Source organism: Cherax quadricarinatus, chromosome 88 (genome assembly GCF_038502225.1).
Source record: "Cherax quadricarinatus isolate ZL_2023a chromosome 88, ASM3850222v1, whole genome shotgun sequence".
Classification (NCBI taxonomy): domain Eukaryota; kingdom Metazoa; phylum Arthropoda; class Malacostraca; order Decapoda; family Parastacidae; genus Cherax; species Cherax quadricarinatus.
Window position 1 is genome coordinate 12,037,263 of NC_091379.1, and position 24,485 is coordinate 12,061,747.

A 24,485-nucleotide genomic window follows, 5' to 3' on the forward strand; every position below is an offset into this window, starting at 1 on the left:
TTTATTAAGGAAAGGTTTTTCTTGTTATTTTTTCATGCAGAATTATTTTCCTCTTGTATCTCATCACGATGGTTTTTCTAACATAATTCATCATGAAGATTACTTTTCCTGTCATAATTCATTATGATGATTACTTTTCCTGTCATAATTCATCATGAAGATTACTTTTCCTGTCATAATTCATCATGAAGATTACTTTTCCTGTCATAATTCATTATGAAGATTACTTTTCCTGTCATAATTCATCATGAAGATTACTTTTCCTGTCATAATTCATCATGAAGATTACTTTTCCTGTCATAATTCATCATGAAGATTACTTTTCCTGTCATAATTCATCATGACGATTACTTTTCCTGTCATAATTCATCATGAAGATTACTTTTCCTGTCATAATTCATCATGAAGATTACTTTTCCTGTCATAATTCATCATGAAGATTACTTTTCCTGTCATAATTCATCATGAAGATTACTTTTCCTGTCATAATTCATCATGAAGATTACTTTTCCTGTCATAATTCATCATGAAGATTACTTTTCCTGTCATAATTCATCATGAAGATTACTTTTCCAGTCATAATTCATCATGAAGATTACTTTTCCTGTCATAATTCATCATGAAGATTACTTTTCCTGTCATAATTCATCATGACGATTACTTTTCCTGTCATAATTCATCATGAAGATTACTTTTCCTGTCATAATTCATCATGAAGATTACTTTTCCTGTCATAATTCATCATGACGATTACTTTTCCTGTCATAATTCATCATGAAGATTACTTTTCCTGTCATAATTCATCATGACGATTACTTTTCCTGTCATAATTCATCATGACGATTACTTTTCCTGTCATAATTCATTATGACGATTACTTTTCCTGTCATAATTCATCATGACGATTACTTTTCCTGTCATAATTCATTATGAAGATTACTTTTCCTGTCATAATTCATCATGAAGATTACTTTTCCTGTCATAATTCATCATGAAGATTACTTTTCCTGTCATAATTCATCATAAAGATTACTTTTCCTGTCATAATTCATCATGACGATTACTTTTCCTGTCATAATTCATCATGAAGATTACTTTTCCTGTCATAATTCATCATGAAGATTACTTTTCCTGTCATAATTCATCATGAAGATTACTTTTCCTGTCATAATTCATCATGAAGATTACTTTTCCTGTCATAATTCATCATGAAGATTACTTTTCCTGTCATAATTCATCATGAAGATTACTTTTCCTGTCATAATTCATCATGAAGATTACTTTTCCAGTCATAATTCATCATGAAGATTACTTTTCCTGTCATAATTCATCATGAAGATTACTTTTCCTGTCATAATTCATCATGACGATTACTTTTCCTGTCATAATTCATCATGAAGATTACTTTTCCTGTCATAATTCATCATGAAGATTACTTTTCCTGTCATAATTCATCATGACGATTACTTTTCCTGTCATAATTCATCATGAAGATTACTTTTCCTGTCATAATTCATCATAAAGATTACTTTTCCTGTCATAATTCATCATGACGATTACTTTTCCTGTCATAATTCATCATGAAGATTACTTTTCCTGTCATAATTCATCATAAAGATTACTTTTCCTGTCATAATTCATCATGAAGATTACTTTTCCTGTCATAATTCATCATGAAGATTACTTTTCCTGTCATAATTCATCATAAAGATTACTTTTCCTGTCATAATTCATCATAAAGATTACTTTTCCTGTCATAATTCATCATGAAGATTACTTTTCCTGTCATAATTCATCATAAAGATTACTTTTCCTGTCATAATTCATCATGAAGATTACTTTTCCTGTCATAATTCATCATGACAATTACTTTTCCTGTCATAATTCATCATGAAGATTACTTTTCCTGTCATAATTCATTATGAAGATTACTTTTCCTGTCATAATTCATTATGACGATTACTTTTCCTGTCATAATTCATCATGAAGATTACTTTTCCTGTCATAATTCATCATGACGATTACTTTTCCTGTCATAATTCATCATGAAGATTACTTTTCCTGTCATAATTCATCATGAAGATTACTTTTCCTGTCATAATTCATTATGACGATTACTTTTCCTGTCATAATTCATTAATCAGAATAATATTTTTGTAATGCTCGATAGACACGATGGAGGTTGAAGGTAGTTAATGATATCAGTAATCTTGAGCAGGTAGACTACTGCAGGTGGAGACAATATCTGTAATGGTGTGCAGGTAGACTACTGCAGGTGGAGACAATATCTGTAATGGTGTGCAGGTAGACTACTGCAGGTGGAGACGATATCTGTAATGGTGTGCAGGTAGACTACTGCAGGTGGAGACGATATCTGTAATGGTGCAGGTAGACTACTGCAGGTGGAGACGATATCTGTAATGGTGTGCAGGTAGACTACTGCAGGTGGAGACGATATCTGTAATGGTGCAGGTAGACTACTGCAGGTGGGGACGATATCTGTAATGGTGCAGGTAGACTACTGCAGGTGGGGACGATATCTGTAATGGTGCAGGTAGACTACTGCAGGTGGGGACGATATCTGTAATGGTGTGCAGGTAGACTACTGCAGGTGGGGACGATATCTGTAATGGTGTAGACGATATCTGTAATGGTGTGCAGGTAGACTACTGCAGGTGGGGACGATATCTGTAATGGTGTGCAGGTAGACTACTGCAGGTGGAGACGATATCTGTAATGGTGTGCAGGTAGACTACTGCAGGTGGAGACGATATCTGTAATGGTGTGCAGGAAGACTACTGCAGGTGGGGACGATATCTGTAATGGTGTGCAGGAAGACTACTGCAGGTGGAGACGATATCTGTAATGGTGTGCAGGAAGACTACTGCAGGTGGAGACGATATCTGTAATGGTGTGCAGGAAGACTACTGCAGGTGGAGACGATATCTGTAATGGTGTGCAGGTAGATTACTGCAGGTGGAGACGATATCTGTAATGGTGTGCAGGTAGACTACTGCAGGTGGAGACGATATCTGTAATGGTGTGCAGGTAGACTACTGCAGGTGGAGACGATATCTGTAATGGTGTGCAGGAAGACTACTGCAGGTGGAGACGATATAAGAACATAAGAAAGAAGGAACACTGCAGCAGGCCTACTGGCCCATGCAAAGCAGGTCCAAGTCTTCTACCGGCTTAAGCCTATGCCCCAACCTAGTCAGGTCAGGTCACATTTACCTTAGGAAGGAGCACGGCATCTGACCTAGTAGCACAAGCTAGTCAGGTCCAGCTCACACCCACCCGCACCCACTCATGTATTTATCTAACCTATTTTTAAAACTACACAACGTTTTAGCCTCTATAACTGTACTCAGGAGTTTGTTCCACTCATCGACAACTCTATTGCCAAACCAGTGCTTCCCTATATCCTTCCTGATTCTGAATTTTTCCAGCTTAAATCCATTGATACGAGTCCTGTCTAGGCTAGATATTTTTAGCACGCTATTTACATCCCCTTAATTTATTCTGTCTTCCATTTATACATCTCAATCATATCCCCCCTAATTCTACGCCTTTCTAGAGAGTGCAGATTCAGGGCCCTCAGTCTATCTTCATAGGGAAGATTTCTGATACATGGGATCAACTTTGTCATCCTCCTTTGTACGTTTTCCAGAGCATTTATTTCCATTCTGTAATACGGTGACCAAAACTGTGCAGCATAATCTAAATGAGCCCCAATCAAAGATAAATATAGTTGAAGAACAACCTGAGGACTCCTATTATTTATGCTTCTTGATATGAAGCCAAGGATTCTGTTCGCTTTATTGCGAATACTTATGCACTGTTGTCAGAGGTGCATGGTCTGTCAAGACATGAACAGGGTACTGGTAAATAATGTCTCAGAAGTGTTTTGAAGACCATACTATTGCTAAAGCTTCTTGCTCAGTTACTGTATAATTATGTTCAGCCTTCGTAAGGACTCTACTAGCAAATGCAACTGCGTTGTACTTGCCATCACTCTTCTGAGCTAGTACGGCACCTATGCCAATTGAACTAGCATCAGTTGTCAGATAGAAGGGCTTAGAAAAATCTGGAAATTTCAAAATGGGAGCGGACGTTAGCTTTTCTTTTAGTGCCTGGAATGCTCTTTCTTGACGGAAGGTCCAAACGAAAGGAGCATCTTTCTTAAGCAATTCAGTTAGAGGAGCTGCTATTGAAGAAAAATTAGCAATGAAAGATCTATAGAAACCTGCTAGACCCACAAAGGATCTTACAGCATCAGCAGTTTTGGGGGGATGGAAAATTTAGTACTGCCGTTACTTTACTTTGATCAGTCATAACCCCTCTAGGAGTGACTACGTGACCAAGAAACTTAATTTCTGATCTGAAAAATTGACATTTAGACAGTTTCATCTTTAAATTGGCTTCTTCAAGCTTACCAAGTACTATATCAAGTCTTTTCATATGTGTATCCACGTCTTCGGACATGACGATTACGTCATCTAAGTACACCATAAGCGCTTTACCTATGAGACCTCTAAAGATATTGGTCATGAGTCTAGAGAATGTGATAGGAGAGGATCATAATCCAAAAGCCATTTGAAGGAAGTGATAATGACCTGTGGGAGTGGAGAATGCAGTTAACTCTTAGCTGTCCTCGTGAAGAGGGACTTGCCAAAACCCTTGTAACAAGTCCAGGGTCGAGAAGACTTTGTTATCTCCAATGTTGCGTAAAAGATCACCCAGTACAGGAAGTGGGAAGCGATCTGGAATAGTTTTCGCATTTAACTTCCTAAAGTGAATCACTGGGCGCCAAGTACCGTCCTTCTTAGGCACTAGGATCAAGGGCGCATTCAGGGTGAATTGCTAGGTGCAATAACTCCATCATCGGGCATTTGATTGATCAATTCTTCTGCGACAACAACTTGGGAATAAGGCATTCTGTACGCAGGTATATAGATAGGTCTAGTACCAGGTTCAAGTGGAATACGATGGGATAATAAGTTCATTATACCCATCTTCTCACCTGGTAAAGCAATGGCTTTACGACGTTTGTTCAACAGAGTCAACAAACGCTTGACTTCGTCTGGGAAGTCAGTGGGAGCTAAGTCTTTCTCCTCAACTGGTGGAATGAATTGATCCAGTGGAGTGGATGAGGTCTCCCCTGTTGAAATAGCACCGACCCACTGGTCAGGTGGCACGTCATCCTGTACTTGAACAGGGTAAGGATAGTAAACCAGGTCAACGAGATTGGTATTTGCTCTGAGACGAACACTGTGACCCGAAGTGTTAGCAAGGAATAAATGGATCTTACTGTCTCTTACAACATGTAATGAAGGTTCAACAAATAAACCCTTGACCTTGCAGGAATCACTGTCAACCATCTGGAACACTAGGAACAACAACAGACACTCTAGTGAGGGCACTAGCCGCAACAGAGATGTCTTTCTGCGGACGGCATGTGACATCAACAAGAGATGGCATTACTGGTTTCAAGTAATCATTTTCCGACAAGGGGTCCCCTGTGGAGAAACTACTATTTGGACTAGCAGACATTGCAGGGATAGGCTGAGCACTCAAGGCAGTCTGAGCGTCCTCGGACACTTGAGGCAATACACTATCTTGCATATCTGAAGGTGTAGGTGGAACACAGATGGGAGTGACAGAGTTACTAGTGCCTGACTGCTTGGGTACGCTACTGGAAAATGCATTGGCTTGTAAGGACTTAATCCGTACATCGTACTCTGCAGCAGTATGGCAGATCTCTGATCCAAGCTGGTAACCCCAAAATAGAATGATCAAGTCGTCAATTTGGGCATGCCATCGGTATGGGTCAAGCACAATGCATAAGTCTCTCATAGAAACAAATCCCAGTAGAAGGTCACCAGGGAAAGTAATCTGGTCAACAACAAGAAAAGAAGCAGTAAAGTCTCTACCTTGGATAGAAAAGGTGAGGGAAGTCTGACCTTGGACACACAGAAGGGAACCAGCTACTCCACTAAGGGAGGTTACAGTAGTTGGGTCAACGAGGAGGACACGTCGTAACTGCTTCTCTTTAAACAAACTAGACCTGATGATATTAACTTGCACACCAGAGTCCATGAACACATGAACGGGCGCATTATGAACAGATGCTTGTACTACAGGACCTATCGTTTCATTTGGAGTTATGTGCAGACAGAAGGGTGGGTTGTCATCGGAGAAGGCATGTTCCACTTCATCCCCAAATTCCTCTACGTCAGAGACATGTGAAGCAACATCAACAGCGGGGTTGTCATTCTCAAGACTGGCTAAGGCTTCATAGGAATTGTGAACAGGGATGGTGTACTCATTATCACCTACTGTCACGACTGGACGAGTAGACTGGGGCGCTCGGATTCCCCCGAATTGGAAGAATGAGGCTGGTTCTGGTTATTCTGAGAACCCCGATCTCTATTTCCTCTCCTGGCTCTGCGGTTGGAACGGCCACGGAAAGATCTAGAGTACTGGAGGTTATAGAGAGCATTACACTCGGATGTGTCATGGCCATTTATTCTGTGATAAGTACAGTAAGGCAAATCGGACTGGTACTTATCAGTATTACGATGACTCTTAGAGTGACTATCAGGGCAATTTACTGCGATGTGGCCACGGTAACCACAATTATAGCAAGTTCTTTGGCTATGGGTACTGTACATGTTACGAGTGCTACGAGAATAATAACTCTTAACACTAGCTTTGGATGACGGTCGTGAGTGATTTAGATCGGGAGTCTTGGTTGTAGCACAAACAAGAGGAGGTACAGGAGTAGACAAAGTGGTTGACTTAGGCCTTCGATAAAGGAAGATTCCCTTGGGACATAAATTACGCACATGGATAAGAGCTGCAAGCGGTCCCATACATTGATGTTGGTGGCATTAGCTGTTTAATAACTCCAAATGCTGCTAATTTAGCAAACCCCTCAAGAGCTGGTTTATCATTGTCTTTAAGGTACTTGGAACTTTGACCTGCCTCAACGAATGAGGACATTAGGTTATTTAAACGAAGAGCAAACTCATCTAATGATTCCTCTGGCCTCGGGGCTGTACACACTAATTCCTTAAGAACGACAAAAGGATCAGTTTATCGCACTGGTTCAAGATAGTTATGGATTAATTGCTCATAATCTTGCCACTTGGTTAGATCCTGAAAGTCCTTCATACAGATCAAGTTGAACACATGCGAGGCAGCTGGAGAACGAGCTAAACTCTCCTTTCCGATACTAATTAAGCAACTCTCTGATGGAGGACCATCTACTGAGGCATTTGCTCTAGCACGAACAGCAGTAAACCATCCTTCCAGGTTATCTGGGTTACCATTGAACAACGGCATAGCATCGTAAGGATCACGACTAAAATTGCGAAGGCTAGAAGTCTGAGTGTGTCTATTGTTTGATAAGGAATTACTCGAATTTGGGACTGATGCATTAACGGTTGTACTAGCAGAATGTGCTGAGGCATCGCTCGAGAAGACTTGAGACATGTTTGCAAAATATAAAACAAGAATTTAGAGAAATAAAAAAAAATGTAACTGAGGAACACACAACACAGTAAACTTAAATGGGAAGAAATTACTTAACTATTCTGCATAAGTAAATAAAAATTGACAGGTCACACTGTAAGCAAGAAAACTCACACTAACAAAAGAAAATACTCAACTGAATAAACAACACTTTGAAAATCAAGAGAAATTGTACTTTACTCAAATCTAATTTGCTCAAATTTACTTTAAATTGAATTAATGGCACAGTGAGTTGTCTTTACTCTCAATGCAATAGGGAAATTCAACAATAAATGATGAATCAATCAAAAATGTTAAAATAGACTCAATAAAGCTTGTGCAAAATTAAAACAAACTGGGAAAACAATTCATTAAAAATAAAATAAAATGGCACACAAAGAATAAAATATTATGCACAGAAAAGAGCATAAGAAACTGCACTGAAATAAACTGTAGCAATATTGCAAATAACAATTGATAATCAAAAATTACTGCACAACACTACATAAAATTTCTGAAAGAAAAATTTTAATGGCAGCACAATGTTTACACAAGAATTATTGTAAAATGAGTCAATGTTGCAATGATAAAAAAATTACACACACAAGAAAATACAGTTTACAAGAAAAAAAAAATATCATCAAGGAATGAACTGACTGAACACTAACTCTTAATTGCAAATTAAGCAACACTTACTGAACAAGCAAAAGAATGATTTACTTTAAAAGAACTTAAAAATTGCACTAAGAGTGAATTTGTTCAATGAAATATAAAAATAATAGGTGGAAAAACACAGAACAAAAAGGTTTGAACACTTACAGTGATGCAGAACACAACACATCAATATAAACACTTACAGTGATGCAGAACACAACACATCAATATAAACACTTACAGTGATGCAGAACACAACACATCAATATAAACACTTACAGTGATGCAGAACACAACACATCAATATAAACACTTACAGTGATGCAGAACACAACACATCAATATAAACACTTACAGTGATGCAGAACACAACACATCAATATAAACACTTACAGTGATGCAGAACACAACACATCAATATAAACACTTACAGTGATGCAGAACACAACACATCAATATAAACACTTACAGTGATGCAGAACACAACACATCAATATAAACACTTACAGTGATGCAGAACACAACACATCAATATAAACACTTACAGTGATGCAGAACACAACACATCAATATAAACACTTACAGTGATGCAGAACACAACACATCAATATAAACACTTACAGTGATGCAGAACACAACACATCAATATAAACACTTACAGTGATGCAGAACACAACACATCAATATAAACACTTACAGTGATGCAGAACACAACACATCAATATAAACACAATACTAGAATTTTCTTGTTATGAAACTTGAGGTGTGAAAAATTTGGAAAATAATTGTCTTGCTTCAACAAAATAATGACACTATTGTCTGTGGAAATAAGACAAATTAGACATTGGCTAAATGAAAAGAATTATCACAAGAATGTTCAACACAAAGAAAAATTAAAATGGCAAATGAATGAAAACAAAACAGCAAGAATACACAAATGCTGGGAGAAAAAAAATATAACAGACAACACTGAGTTGTGATGCAGAATATAAGGTAATAAATTACTGAATTACTTCACTGCAATACTGTGAACACAAGGTAATTGTGAAGTGTAAACACAAGTTTTATACTGCTCATATGTTGCACACAACAAGGAAAACACTAAAGTACTTACTTCAAGTATATAAAAAAGAAACACAACGCAACAGACATAAAATAATGCACGAAAATTAAAACTGAATTAAGTAGAGAAAAAAAATATTGCAGACAGTATATAATAAACACTGAGTCTAATCAAGAGTTACTGAATGTCACTAAGAAATCACTGGAAACACAGAAATGTCTCAACACTCGCAAATGTCTCTATGAAAAATATTATTCATTAACAGTGTAACGAACATTAAAATGGTATAAAATACCGACAGGTTGTTAGGTAAGACACATATGCAACAGTTAGGTATCTTTATTATGAAACAATATGGGTTTCATACTATGGAACAATGCTCTTCTCCAGACTGAGGGACTGACCACCTCAAAACTTTAAGGGTGATGGACTGATTACATCGTCTTCAAGTATGTTCTGCTTCTATCAACTTTTCTGTACTTGACTGAAGAAGCCTACTGTGTAGGCGAAACGTTTCATAATAAAGATACCTAACTGTTGCATATGTGTCTTACCTAACAACAGTGTAACGACTTGGTGAAGAATGAGGTAGATGGTGGAGGATGGTTATGTCGTCTCGTGGCTGGCTGCGTTCGTTGCTACTCCACACGTGATCGTAGAATTTGTACTTAAATCGACGATGGACCCACACAGGAGGCTTTTAACTATGGCGCTACTGACGAAAAACACACTCTGGCTCTTGACCCCCTATGCGGTCCTTAAAATATGGTGCTAGAACCCGTAATAAGGGTACAAAACAGTGGTAGTGAGTGAGGTGGGTGGGTGAGGTAGGGCGGTGGTGAGACACCGCATGGTGACTGGGCCTATGGGATGAATGGCGTAAGCCTCACTGGGGACACCCATACTATGCACGAAAATATTCTAAGCAATGCTGGCTTAAAAACAAACCCACGAAATACCACAACACCACAGGGATGATAAAACACTCAGATTGGCTAGAACTTGAAGCACAAAGTGATGAGGAAGACTGTACCCATGTGGCTTGCTTGAGTACTGGGTTAGTCACCTGGGTTAGTTGCTGGCTGGCTTGGCTTAACCCTTCACACAGAATGGCTTGATAACTTCTAACGATGAGCACAGCAGGGGTGGAAAGCTGGCTTGGCAGGCAAGGCTGGATGGTGTAAGGCTTGGGGTGACTGGGCTTGTTCTGACTGACTCCCCCACCACAGACTGGCTTAGTAGCTTGGCTTACTTTGCAAACTCGGGTCAACCCCTCAGGAGTGATGCAAATAAGCAGATAAACACTAATACACAGAGACTGACCAGTGAATAGTGTAGAGAGCTGGTAAAAGCTTGCTTGGGGGTAGCTGGCTGGCTAGGTCAGCCTACTGAAAACACGAGATGTCCGTCCTCAGCTTAGAGAATTTATCTCCGTGCATCGCCGCAATTATCAATTTTACGCCCACATCGCTGTCACCAATTTGTCGTGGGGGTTCGGAAGGAGATACGATGGTTGAAGATAAACACACTTGTGGATGGTAACGCTATATTTTGTCAGACTGTAGTAAGGGAAAGGGCCCAGCCTGCCTTCTTGCCTGTTGTATGTCTAAGCGTGGAGTGAGGAAGTTACAGAGGTACTCGCATACACATGTGCATCCCGTGACGTCACACAAACAGTCACTAGGCCTAGGGATCTTCTATATAAACACATGGATGATGAATGCCTTTTATACTTTTACTGACTTCAACCCAAGTGTTGCAACCTGCCTGCAGGGTGGAGACGATATCTGTAATGTAGTGCAGGAAGACTACTGCAGGGTGGAGACAATATCTGTAATGTAGTGCAGGAAGACTACTGCAGGGTGGAGACGATATCTGTAATGTAGTGCAGGAAGACTACTGCAGGGTGGAGACAATATCTGTAATGTAGTGCAGGAAGATTACTGCAACCTGCCTGCAGGGTGGAGACGATATCTGTAATGTAGTGCAGGAAGACTACTGCAGGGTGGAGACGATATCTGTAATGTAGTGCAGGAAGACTACTGCAGGTGGAGACGATATCTGTAATGTAGTGCAGGAAGACTACTGCAGGGTGGAGACGATATCTGTAATGTAGTGCAGGAAGACTACTGCAGGGTGGAGACGATATCTGTAATGTAGTGCAGGAAGACTACTGCAGGGTGGAGACGATATCTGTAATGTAATGCAGGAAGACTACTGCAGGGTGGAGACGATATCTGTAATGTAGTGCAGGAAGACTACTGCAGGGTGGAGACGATATCTGTAATGTTGTGCAGGAAGACTACTGCAGGGTGGAGACGATATCTGTAATGTAGTGCAGGAAGACTACTGCAGGGTGGAGACGATATCTGTAATGTAGTGCAGGAAGACTACTGCAGGGTGGAGACGATATCTGTAATGTAGTGCAGGAAGACTACTGCAGGGTGGAGACGATATCTGTAATGTAGTGCAGGAAGACTACTGCAGGGTGGAGACAATATCGTAAAGCATTCCATTGTTTACGTATCCTACAACACGTAAATAAATTCATATATAATTTAAATGAAATGGTAAACCTATTTCTTTTAAGACAGTTGGCACTTAACCACGGATAAACAGCACTCATAAGACAGTTGGCACTTAACCACGGATAAACAGCACTCATAAGACAGTTGGCACTTAACCACGGATAAACAGCACTCATAAGACAGTTGGCACTTAACCACGGATGAACAGCACTCATAAGACAGTTGGCACTTAACCACGGATAAACAGCACTCATATAAGACAGTTGACACTTAACCACGGATAAACAGCACTCATAAGACAGTTGACACTTAACCACGGATAAACAGCACTCATAAGACAGTTGGCACTTAACCACGGATAAACAGCACTCATAAGACAGTTGGCACTTAACAACGGATAAACAGCACTCATAAGACAGTTGGCACTTAACCACGGATAAACAGCACTCATAAGACAGTTGTCACTTAACCACGGATAAACAGCACTCATAAGACAGTTGGCACTTAACCACGGTTAAACAGCACTCATAAGACAGTTGGCACTTAACCACGGATAAACAGCACTCATAAGACAGTTGGCACTTAACCACGGATAAACAGCACTCATAAGACAGTTGGCACTTAACCACGGATAAACAGCACTCGTAAGACAGATGGCACTTAACCACGGATAAACAGCACTCATAAGACAGTTGGCACTTAACCACGGATAAACAGCACTCATAAGACAGATGGCACTTAACCACGGATAAGCAGCACTCATAAGACAGTTGGCACTTAACCACGGATAAACAGCACTCATAAGACAGTTGGCACTTAACCACGGATAAACAGCACTCATAAGACAGATGGCACTTAACCACGGATAAACAGCACTCATAAGACAGTTGGCACTTAACCACGGATAAACAGCACTCATAAGACAGATGGCACTTAACCACGGATAAACAGCACTCATAAGACAGATGGCACTTAACCACGGATAAACAGCACTCATAAGACAGTTGGCACTTAACCACGGATAAACAGCACTCATAAGACAGTTGGCACTTAACCACATGTAAACAGCACTCATAAGACAGTTGGCACTTAACCTCAGGTAAACAGCACTCATAAGACAGATGGCACTTAACCACGGAAAAACAGCACTCATAAGACAGTTGGCACTTAACCACATGTAAACAGCACTCGTAAGACAGTTGGCACTTAACCACAGGTAAACAATAAAACAGGAATAAATAAAGGGGATGTAAATAGCGTGCTGAAAATTTCCAGCCAAGACAGGACTAGCAGGAATGGTTTCAAGTTGGAAAAAATCAGATTCAGGAAGGACATAGGAAAGCACTGGTTTGGTAATAATTGTGGATGAGTGGAACAAGCTCCCGAGTACAGTTATTCAGGCTAAAACGTTGTGTAGTTTTAAAAATAGGTTAGATAAATACATAAGTGGGTATGGGTGGGTGTGAGTTGGACCTGGCTAGCTTGTGCTGCTGGAGCTGGTGTCGTGCTTCTTCCTTGAGTGGAGGTGACCAGACTGGGTGTTACTTCTTTCTTATGTTCTTATGTTCTTATGTTCTTAAGACAGCCGGCACTTAACCACAGGTAAACAGCACTCGTAAGACAGCTGGCACTTAACCACAGGTAAACAGCACTCGTAAGACAGCTGGCACTTAACCACAGGCAAACAGCACTCGTAAGACAGTTGGTACTTAACCACAGGTAAACACCACTTGTGGCATGCAAAGAGTACGTAACCTTTGTTCGGCGCATGCACACAACCCCATTGAAAGGCTGTCTCCCCCAACCAGCCCACCAGGTACTAAGGGTTGATGATGGGGCCCCGTCGTTCAATTAGTACCCAGGTTCCAGCCAATGAAAAGATGGTTTTTGCAATCGCAGAGGTGTTGTGGGTACCACTCACCTGTCTGCCTTTGTCATTCCCATTCTAGAGCTGGTTGAAGCACGGTCTGCTCTCTAGTGGCTTCTATTCTGCCATGCTTACCGTGGAGTGCACTAATACCTATTGTTGTACATAGTGTATATAGTGTACATACTTCTGTTCTAAATTGGTGAAGGATAATACAAGTCAAAAGTTTTTCTGCTGTGTTTATTTTGCTCCCTTTACAATCAGGATAACAGGCCTTTGGGACCCCTGGGTTGTAATACCACTCGTAAGACAGCTGGCACTTAACCACATTTAAACAGCAATCGTAAGAGAGTTGACACTTAACCACGGACAAACAGCACTCGTAAGATAGATGGCACTTAACCACAGGTAAACAGCACTCATATGACAGTTGGCACTTAACCACAAGACACACCACTCGTAACACTGTTGGCACTTAATCACGGATAAACAGCACTCGTGAGACAGATGGCACTTAACCACAGAAAAACAGCACTCGTAAGACAGATGGCACTTAACCACAGGTAAACAGCACTCGTAGGGCAGGTGGCACTTAACAGCAGGTAAACAGCACTGTTAAGACAGTGGGCACCTAACCACAGGTAAACAGCACTCGTAAGACAGTTGGCACTTAACCACAGGTAAACAGCACTCGTAAGACAGTTGGCACTTAACCACAGGTAAACAGCACTCGTAAGACAGTTGGCACTTAACCACAGGTAAACACCACTCGTAAGAGAGTTGGCACTTAACCACAGGTAAACAGCACTCGTAAAACAGTTGGCACTTAACCACAGGTAAACAGCACTCGTAAGACAGTTGGCACTTAACCACAGGTAAACAGCACTCGTAAGACAGTTGACACTTAACCACAGATAAACACCCGTAACACAGATGGCACTTAACCACAGGTAAACAGCGGTCGTAAGACAGTTGGCACTTAACCACAGATAAACACCCGTAACACAGATGGCACTTAACCACAGGTAAACAGTACTCGTAAGAGAGTTGGCACTTAACCACAGGTAAACAGCACTCGTAAGACAGTTGGCACTTAACCACAGATAAACACCCGTAACACAGATGGCACTTAACCACAGGTAAACAGCGGTCGTAAGACAGTTGGCACTTAACCACAGATAAACACCCGTAACACAGATGGCACTTAACCACAGGTAAACAGTACTCGTAAGACAGTTGACACTTAACCACAGATAAACACCCGTAACACAGATGGCACTTAACCGCAGGTAAACAGTACTCGTAAGACAGTTGACACTTAACCACAGATAAACACCCGTAACACAGATGGCACTTAACCACAGGTAAACAGTACTCGTAAGACAGTTGGCACTTAACCGCAGGTAAACAGTACTCGTAAGACAGTTGGCAGTTAACCACAGATAAACACCCGTAACACAGATGGCACTTAACCACAGGTAAACAGCGGTCATAAGACAGTTGGCACTTAACTAAGAGTATATACAACTTGTGTTTCAGTGTTTGTGTAATCACCATCAAACTGCACCGGAAATCCGAGGTTACGTAAACTGAGTGACGCCTCACCTGAGTGACGCCTCACCTGAGTGACGCCTCACCCGAGTGACGCCTCACCTGAGTGACGCCTCACCTGAGTGGCGCCTCACCTTAGTGACGCCTCACCTGAGTGATGCCTCACCTGAGTGACGCCTCACCTGAGTGACGCCTCCCTGAGTGAAGCCTCACCCGAGTGACGCCTCACCTGAGTGACGCCTCACCTGAGTGACGCCTCACCTGAGTGAAGCCTCACCTGAGTGACGCCTCACCCGAGTGAAGCCTCACCTGAGTGACGCCTCACCTGAGTGACGCCTCACCTGAGTGACGCCTCACCCGAGTGACGCCTCACCTGAGTGACGCCTCACCTGAGTGACGCCTCACCTGAGTGACGCCTCCCTGAGTGAAGCCTCACCCGAGTGACGCCTCACCTGAGTGACGCCTCACCTGAGTGACGCCTCACCTGAGTGACGCCTCACCTGAGTGACGCCTCCCTGAGTGAAGCCTCACCCGAGTGACGCCTCACCTGAGTGACGCCTCACCTGAGTGACGCCTCACCCGAGTGACGCCTCACCTGAGTGACGCCTCACCTGAGTGACGCCTCACCCGAGTGACGCCTCACCTGAGTGACGCCTCACCTGAGTGACGCCTCACCTGAGTGACGCCTCACCTGAGTGACGCCTCACCTGAGTGACGCCTCACCTGAGTGACGCCTCACCTGAGTGACGCCTCACCTGAGTGACGCCTCACCTGAGTGACGCCTCACCCGAGTGAAGCCTCACCTGAGTGACGCCTCACCTGAGTGACGCCTCACCCGAGTGACGCCCCACCTGAGTGACGCCTCACCTGAGTGACGCCTCACCCGAGTGACGCCTCACCTGAGTGACGCCTCACCTGAGTGACGCCTCACCTTAGCGACGCCTCACCTGAGTGACGCCTCACCTGAGTGACGCCTCACCTTAGCGACGCCTCACCTGAGTGACGCCTCACCTGAGTGACGCCTCACCTGAGTGACGCCTCACCCGAGTGAAGCCTCACCTGAGTGACGCCTCACCTGAGTGACGCCTCACCTGAGTGACGCCTCACCTGAGTGACGCCTCACCCGAGTGACGCCTCACCTGAGTGACGCCTCACCTGAGTGACGCCTCACCTGAGTGACGCCTCACCTGAGTGACGCCTCACCTGAGTGACGCCTCACCCGAGTGAAGCCTCACCTGAGTGAAGCCTCACCTGAGTGACGCCTCACCTGAGTGACGCCTCACCTGAGTGACGCCTCACCTGAGTGACGCCTCACCTTAGCGACGCCTCACCTGAGTGACGCCTCACCTGAGTGACGCCTCACCTGAGTGACGCCTCACCCGAGTGAAGCCTCACCTGAGTGACGCCTCACCTGAGTGACGCCTCACCTTAGTGACGCCTCACCTGAGTGACGCCTCACCTGAGTGACGCCTCACCCGAGTGACGCTTCACCCGAGTGAAGCCTCACCTGAGTGACGCCTCACCTGAGTGACGCCTCACCTGAGTGACGCTTCACCCGAGTGAAGCCTCACCTGAGTGACGCCTCACCTGAGTGACGCCTCACCTGAGTGACGCCTCACCTGAGTGACGCCTCACCTGAGTGACGCCTCACCCGAGTGAAGCCTCACCTGAGTGACGCCTCACCCGAGTGACGCCTCACCTGAGTGACGCCTCACCTGAGTGACGCCTCACCTGAGTGACGCCTCACCCGAGTGACGCCTCACCTGAGTGACGCCTCACCTGAGTGGCGCCTCACCTTAGTGACGCCTCATCTGAGTGACGCCTCACCTTAGTGACGCCTCACCTGAGTGACGCCTCACCTTAGTGACGCCTCATCTGAGTGACGCCTCACCTTAGTGACGCCTCACCTGAGTGACGCCTCACCTGAGTAACGCCTCACCTGAGTGACGCCTCACCTGAGTGACGCCTCACCCGAGTGACGCCTCACCTGAGTGACGCCTCACCTGAGTAACGCCTCACCCGAGTGACGCCTCACCCGAGTGACGCCTCACCCGAGTGACGCCTCACCCGAGTGACGCCTCACCTGAGTGACGCCTCACCTGAGAACCCACGTCCCTGAGTCTTGACGCCCCACCTTCAACAACAAAACATTCTCCTCCACGATAGGTTCCGTAGCTTTATTTCAAGGTTTTCCACCTTCTGGGCACACCCAGACTTACGGAAGGGAAGGAGCGGGGATAAAGCGGGCATAAATTAATATTTTATATAATTCACAACATTCAATGCCCTTCGTACGCACCGTTATTGTTTTGCCTTTATATCAAGAAATAAGTAACGTAAGTCTCCAGGTTCAACTGTACAACAGTTCTATATCCGCTGGTCTTTGTTTCCACATTACAGAATAATCATAATGGCCTCTTTTTAATCCAAATTTTTCTACAGCCAATTTCTGGCTGTAAATTATTTTTTTTCTTTATGTTGGTTCAATATTCCCATATAAAGCTCCTGCAGCTATTTTAACTACTGCCATGTAAAATTTATGGTATTGGTTATTTAATAATGTTGTAATAATGAAAATCAAGACATGGAATCACAGTCTATGTAGATAAACACTGCTAATAACACAGTTGTAAATAATAATGGATAACCACTGCAAGTAACAAACTTTGTGGTGAATATGAGTAGATAACCACTGCAAGTAACAAACTTTGTGGTAAGTATGAGCAGATAACCACTGCAAGTAACAAACTTTGTGGTGAATATGAGTAGATAACCACTGCAAGTAACAAACTTTGTGGTAAGTATGAGCAGATAACCACTGCAAGTAACAAACTTTGTGGTGAATATGAGTAGATAACCACTGCAAGTAACAAACTTTGTGGTAAGTATGAGTAGATAACCACTGCAAGAGAAGGTCTCATGCAATCAGGATCAAATTTTCAACGCTGGTGTATTTTAATCAGTACAAGATTATGGGAACAACTGACATATGCAAATGCACTATGACCAAGTTATTTTTTCCCACTTCCAGTATCCTGGAATGTCTCTGACATCTTGTAAAACTTCGTGGTAAATATGAGTAGATAACCACTGCAAGTAAAACATTGTTCTGTAAGCAGAAACATACGCAATACAGAGAAGGTCTTCATTCTTATATAATGTATGACTCAGGAGTAACTTCACTACTGTATGGAACATCATTAAAATAATGAAGATTCTGAATTACCACATGACTACCAATACCTTTGTTGTGTTTCCCAAAACTCGCATGGTTCACTTACTGTAGGATATTCCCAAATAAGATTCAGGGAGAGAGTATTTTGCAATAGACACAGGAAGAATATGCAGAGGGTGTAATTAGGAAACATTGTAAGTGGTAATGACAGCAACGCTGTCATTACCACTCACTGTTTCATTGCTGGAGGAGATGACAGTGGGAGGGTATAGAGGGGAGGACCTGCTAATCGGTTATTGTGCAATAATAGACATAATTAGGACAAAAGGAAGGATCTGTGTCCTGGATGACATTATAATGCGGCGGGGAGCCGAAAACGAATTCTTGTGTAGAGCAATTTGTGTTAATTGCAAGGTTGACTAGCACTGCGCAGTATTTGGGATCACTTCTGCGATAGAAATGTTTGCTAAGGATGGGACGCCATTATTTAGGGAAAGGATAGGAATATTAGCCAGTTAAGTTACTGGAATTGCTGCTGAAGTGAATCAAACTCCAAGTTAGGAATAATTAGAGGTCAGTGGTCACCTGCGGTCATACCTGCCTAAGCTCTTGGGAGTTAGCGTGGGCTGTTATCAAGCACCATGGCTTGTTGTAGTGTTTTAGAATCTCAGGTTCAAGTGTTGAAGAAGGAGATTCTACTTCTTCAGGAGGAAAATAGGAGGCTGAAGCTTCGCATAGATGAGTTTGGGAGCGAGTGTGAGAAGGATTTAGCTGGTAAGGAGGAAATGGTCACCAGCAGTGATAGTGGCAGCCGCTTTAAGTGACAAGGGGTTCACAGTTCAGGAAGAAGGAAGATGAGGAGAGTTCATAGAGAAGATGTGAAGGTAGGAAATCTATTCTCTATTCTCCAAGACGAGTGTACTTCAGTGGTTAGTGAGGTTGAAGGTACCACTGATTCTCCTGCTAATCAAGGTAAGAATATTTTAATAGTAGGCGATTCTCAGGTAAGATATATGGATCATGCGTTTTGTAACATAGACAGAAAGGTCAGACAGAGAGTGTGCCTTCCTGGAGCTCGTGTTGGTGACATAGTCAGCAGGTTGGATAATATTATGGCAGGTAATGGGAACAAGCCCATTATCTGTCTAGAGCTGGGGGTAATGACATTGGGAAGGGCAGGAAAGAGGAGTTGCTGGATAAGTACAGGTCAGCCATAGAAGTAGTTAGGTCTAAGGGAGGGATCCCAGTCATATGTAGCATCTTGCCTAGAAAGGGAGTGGGCAATGAATGGATGTCTAGGGCAATTGGTATAAACTGCTTGCTAGACAGGTACTGCAAGGAACTTGCAATCCCATTCATTGATAATTGGGACCTATTCTTTGGCAAACGTGATATGTATGCAAGGGATGGGGTTCATCTCTCAGGGGATGGAATGGTTGTATTAGCCAATTCAATTGAGAGGGTAATTGATGACTTGTCTAGGAATTTAAACTGATAGATTATAGAGGTATGGGTGTTTGTGGGAAACAATCAGGCTGCAGCATTAGGGTTAAAAACAACAGTTATTACCAGGATACCTCAGTGATATGTTTAAAAGACAATATTCAAAATAAAGTTGCTAGTAATGGCAAATCAATTGATCAACAAACAAAGAGAGATAGTAGAGGGCAACGAGTGACTAGCTCCCTTAAGGTTTACTATACAAATAGTAGGAGTCTAAGAAATCAGAAAGATGAGCTAAGATTACTTGCAAGTGTAGGTAATATAGATATTACTGGTATAACAGAGACCTGGTTCAACCTGAAAGATAGAGAAATGCCTTCTGAATGCAACATACAGAGTTATAAACTATTCCACACTGATAGGGTCAGCAGGAAGGGTGGTGGTGTGGCGATGTATGTCAGAGTAAATTTAAATTGTTGTCTTAGACATGATATAAGATTAGAAACATCGAACACAGAATCTGTTTGGCTACAGTTTCTCGAGGGACGTGACAAACTAATTTTAGGTGTGATTTATAGGCCCCCAAACCTTGATAGGGAGGGCAGTAAGCTGTTATGGGACGAAATTCATAAGGCATCTAGATATGAAAATGTTGTGATAATGGGAGATTTTAACTTTAGATAAATTGATTGGAACAATATGACAGGAAATCTTGAGTCTAGTGACTTTTTGATACGGTTCAGGATTGCTTTTTAGAACAGGTTGTGACAAAACCAACTAGAGTAAACAATCTGCTTGACTTCGTTCTTGCCAACAATGATTCACTAATTAATAATCTTGAGGTTAATGATGAGCTTGGGGAAAGTGATCACAAATCACTTAGTTTCAATATATCATGGAATTACCCAGATAACTGCAATCAAATCTCTGTCCCAGGTTTTCGCTTGGCCGACTTCATGGGACTGAAAAATTACCTGGGTGGGCTAAATTGGGATGTCCTGACTATGAGTCAGGTAGGTGATCTTGGTTGCCAATATGACCTTTTTCAGCTGCCCAGACAACTTTTGTTCCGAGTAGGGAAATTAGATCTAACAAAAATGATCCCAAATGGATGAACAATAGATTAAAACATCTCATTGGTCAAAGAGAGGCATATATAGGCGTATCAAAAGAGGGGATGGGCAGTTAAGAAATCAATATATTAAATTAAAGAGAGAAATAAAGAAAGGAATAAGAAAAGCAAAAGGGATTATGAAGCTAAGGTCGCAAGGGATTCAAAGACTAACCCAAAAGGGTTCTTTCAGGTATACAGAAGTAAGATTAGGGAGAAGATTGGCCCACTTAAGAGTAACTCTGGTCAGATCACTGACAGTGATAAGGATATGCGTGAAATTCTCAATACCTACTTCCTCTCAGTTTTCACCCAGGAAAATACTAGCGATATTCCTGAAATAATAGATTATGTGGAACAGGATGATAATAAACCATGTAAGATTGTGATAACTAGCGACATGGTTCTCAGACAAATAGAGAAACTAAAACCTAACAAATCTCTAGGCCCTGATGAACTGTTTGCAAGGGTGTTAAAGGAACTTAGCATATCTTTGGCTAATCTTTTTAACATATCACTGCAAACTGGCATAGTGCCTGATAAGTGGAAAATGGCAAATGTAATACCTATTTACAAGGCAAGTGACAGGTCCTTGGCTTCGAACTATAGACCAATAAGCCTTACCTCCATAGTGGGAAAATTTATGGAATCAATAATTGCCGAAGCAATTCATAGCCATCTTGATAGGCACAGATTGATTAATGAATCTCAACACGGTTTTACAAAGGGGCGTTCCTGTCTTATGAATTTACTAACTTTTTTCACTAAGGTGTTTTAAGAACATAAGAACATAAGAAAGGAGGAACACTGCAGCAGGCCTGTTGGCCCATACTAGGCAGGTCCTTTACAATTCATCCCACTAACAAACATTTGACCTACCCAATTTTCAATGCTACCCAAGAAATAAGCTCTGATGTGCAAGTCCCACTCAAATCCAACCCATCCCACTCATGTATTTATCCAACCTAAATTTGAAACTACCCAAAGTCCTAGCCTCAATAACCCAACTAGGTAGACTGTTCCACTCATCTACTACCCTATTTCCAAACCAATATGAATATGATATTGTGTACATGGACTTCAGTAAGGCTTTCGTTAGAGTTCCACACCAAAGGCTATTCAGGAAACTTAAGGCACACGGAATAGGAGGAGAAATTTTCTCCTGGGTAGAGGCATGGCTGACAAATAGACAGCAGAGAGTTTGCATAAATGGGGAGAAATCAGTAAGGGGGCACGTCACAAGCGGTATTGTTAGGTAAGACACATATGCAACAGTTAGGTATCTTTATTTCGAAACGTTTCGCCTACACAGTAGGCTTCTTCAGTCGAGTACAGAAAGGTTGATAGAAGCAGAAGATACTTGAAGACGATGTAATCAGTCCATCACCCTTAAAGTTTTGAGGTGGTCAGTCCCTCAGTCTGGAGAAGAGCATTGTTCCGTTGTCTGAAACAATATGAAGTTGAAGTGACAGAATGGGGCCTTTATATAGTGCCAGGAGGTGAGACGTAGGCTGCTTTGGGAGGGCAGGTCCTTCTCAAACCCAGCCGTTCTCACTAGTAGAGGTTGTCGAAGTGGTCTGTACCAAGATACCCTTGTGTTGCAGTGTCTGACAGAATGAACATTAAAATGGTATGAAATACCGACAGATTGTTGGTACAGACAGATCTTGGTACAGACCACTTCGACAACCTCTACTAGTGAGAACGGCTGGGTTTGAGAAGGACCTGCCCTCCCAAGCAACCTACGTCTCACCTCCTGGCACTATATAAAGGCCCCATTCTGTCACTTCAACTTCATATTGTTTCAGACAACGGAACAATGCTCTTCTCCAGACTGAGGGACTGACCACCTCAAAACTTTAAGGGTGATGGACTGATTACATCGTCTTCAAGTATCTTCTGCTTCTATCAACCTTTCTGTACTCGACTGAAGAAGCCTACTGTGTAGGCGAAACGTTTCGAAATAAAGATACCTAACTGTTGCATATGTGTCTTACCTAACAATCTGTCGGTATTTCATACCATTTTAATGTTCATTCTGTCAGACACTGCAACACAAGGGTATCTTGGTACAGACCACTTCGACAACCTCTACTAGTGAGAACGGCTGGGTTTGAGAAGGACCTGCCCTCCCAAAGCAGCCTACGTCTCACCTCCTGGCACTATATAAAGGCCCCATTCTGTCACTTCAACTTCATATTGTTTCAGACAACGGAACAATGCTCTTCTCCAGACTGAGGGACTGACCACCTCAAAACTTTAAGGGTGATGGACTGATTACATCGTCTTCAAGTATCTTCTGCTTCTATCAACCTTTCTGTACTCGACTGAAGAAGCCTACTGTGTAGGCGAAACGTTTCGAAATAAAGATACCTAACTGTTGCATATGTGTCTTACCTAACAATCTGTCGGTATTTCATACCATTTTAATGTTCATTCTGTCAGACACTGCAACACAAGGGTATCTTGGTACAGACCACTTCGACAACCTCTACTAGTGAGAACGGCTGGGTTTGAGAAGGACCTGCCCTCCCAAAGCAGCCTACGTCTCACCTCCTGGCACTATATAAAGGCCCCATTCTGTCACTTCAACTTCATATTGTTTCAGACAACGGAACAATGCTCTTCTCCAGACTGAGGGACTGACCACCTCAAAACTTTAAGGGTGATGGACTGATTACATCGTCTTCAAGTATCTTCTGCTTCTATCAACCTTTCTGTACTCGACTGAAGAAGCCTACTGTGTAGGCGAAACGTTTCGAAATAAAGATACCTAACTGTTGCATATGTGTCTTACCTAACAATCTGTCGGTATTTCATACCATTTTAATGTTCACAAGCGGTATTCTTCAGGGGTCAGTGTTGGGCCCATTGTTGTTCACAATTTACATAAACGACTTAGATGAGGGAATAAATAGCGACATAAGCAAATTTGCTGACGACACCAAAATAGGCCGTCCAGTTAATTCTAATGAGGACACTAGAACACTCCAGGATGATTTGAATAGACTGACGCAATGGTCGGAGAAGTGGCAGATGCAGTTTAATATTGACAAATGCAAAGTTCTAAATGTTGCCACATATAAACTAAATAATGTAGATCTTAATACTACTTACTGATAGCGAGAAGGATTTAGGAGTTCTGGTTAGCAGTAACCTGAAACCAATACAACAGAAATCCTCAGGTTGTTCTTCAACTCTATATATCCTTGGTTAGGCCTCATTTAGACTATGCTGCTCAGTTCTGGTCACCGTATTACAGAATGGATATAAATGCTCTGCAAAAAGTACAGAGGAGGATGACAAAGATGATCCCATGTATCAGAAATCTTCCCTATGAGGATAGACTGAGGGCCCTGAATCTGCACTCTCTAGAAAGACGTAGAATTAGAGGGGATATGATCGAGGTGTATAAATGGAAAACAGGAATAAATAAAGGGGATGTAAATAGCGTGCTGAAAATTTCCAGCAAAGACAGGGCTCGCAACAATGGTTTCACGTTGGAAGTAATCAGATTCAGGAAGGATATAGGAAAGCACTGGTTTGGTAATAGTCGTGGATGAGTGGAACAAACTCCC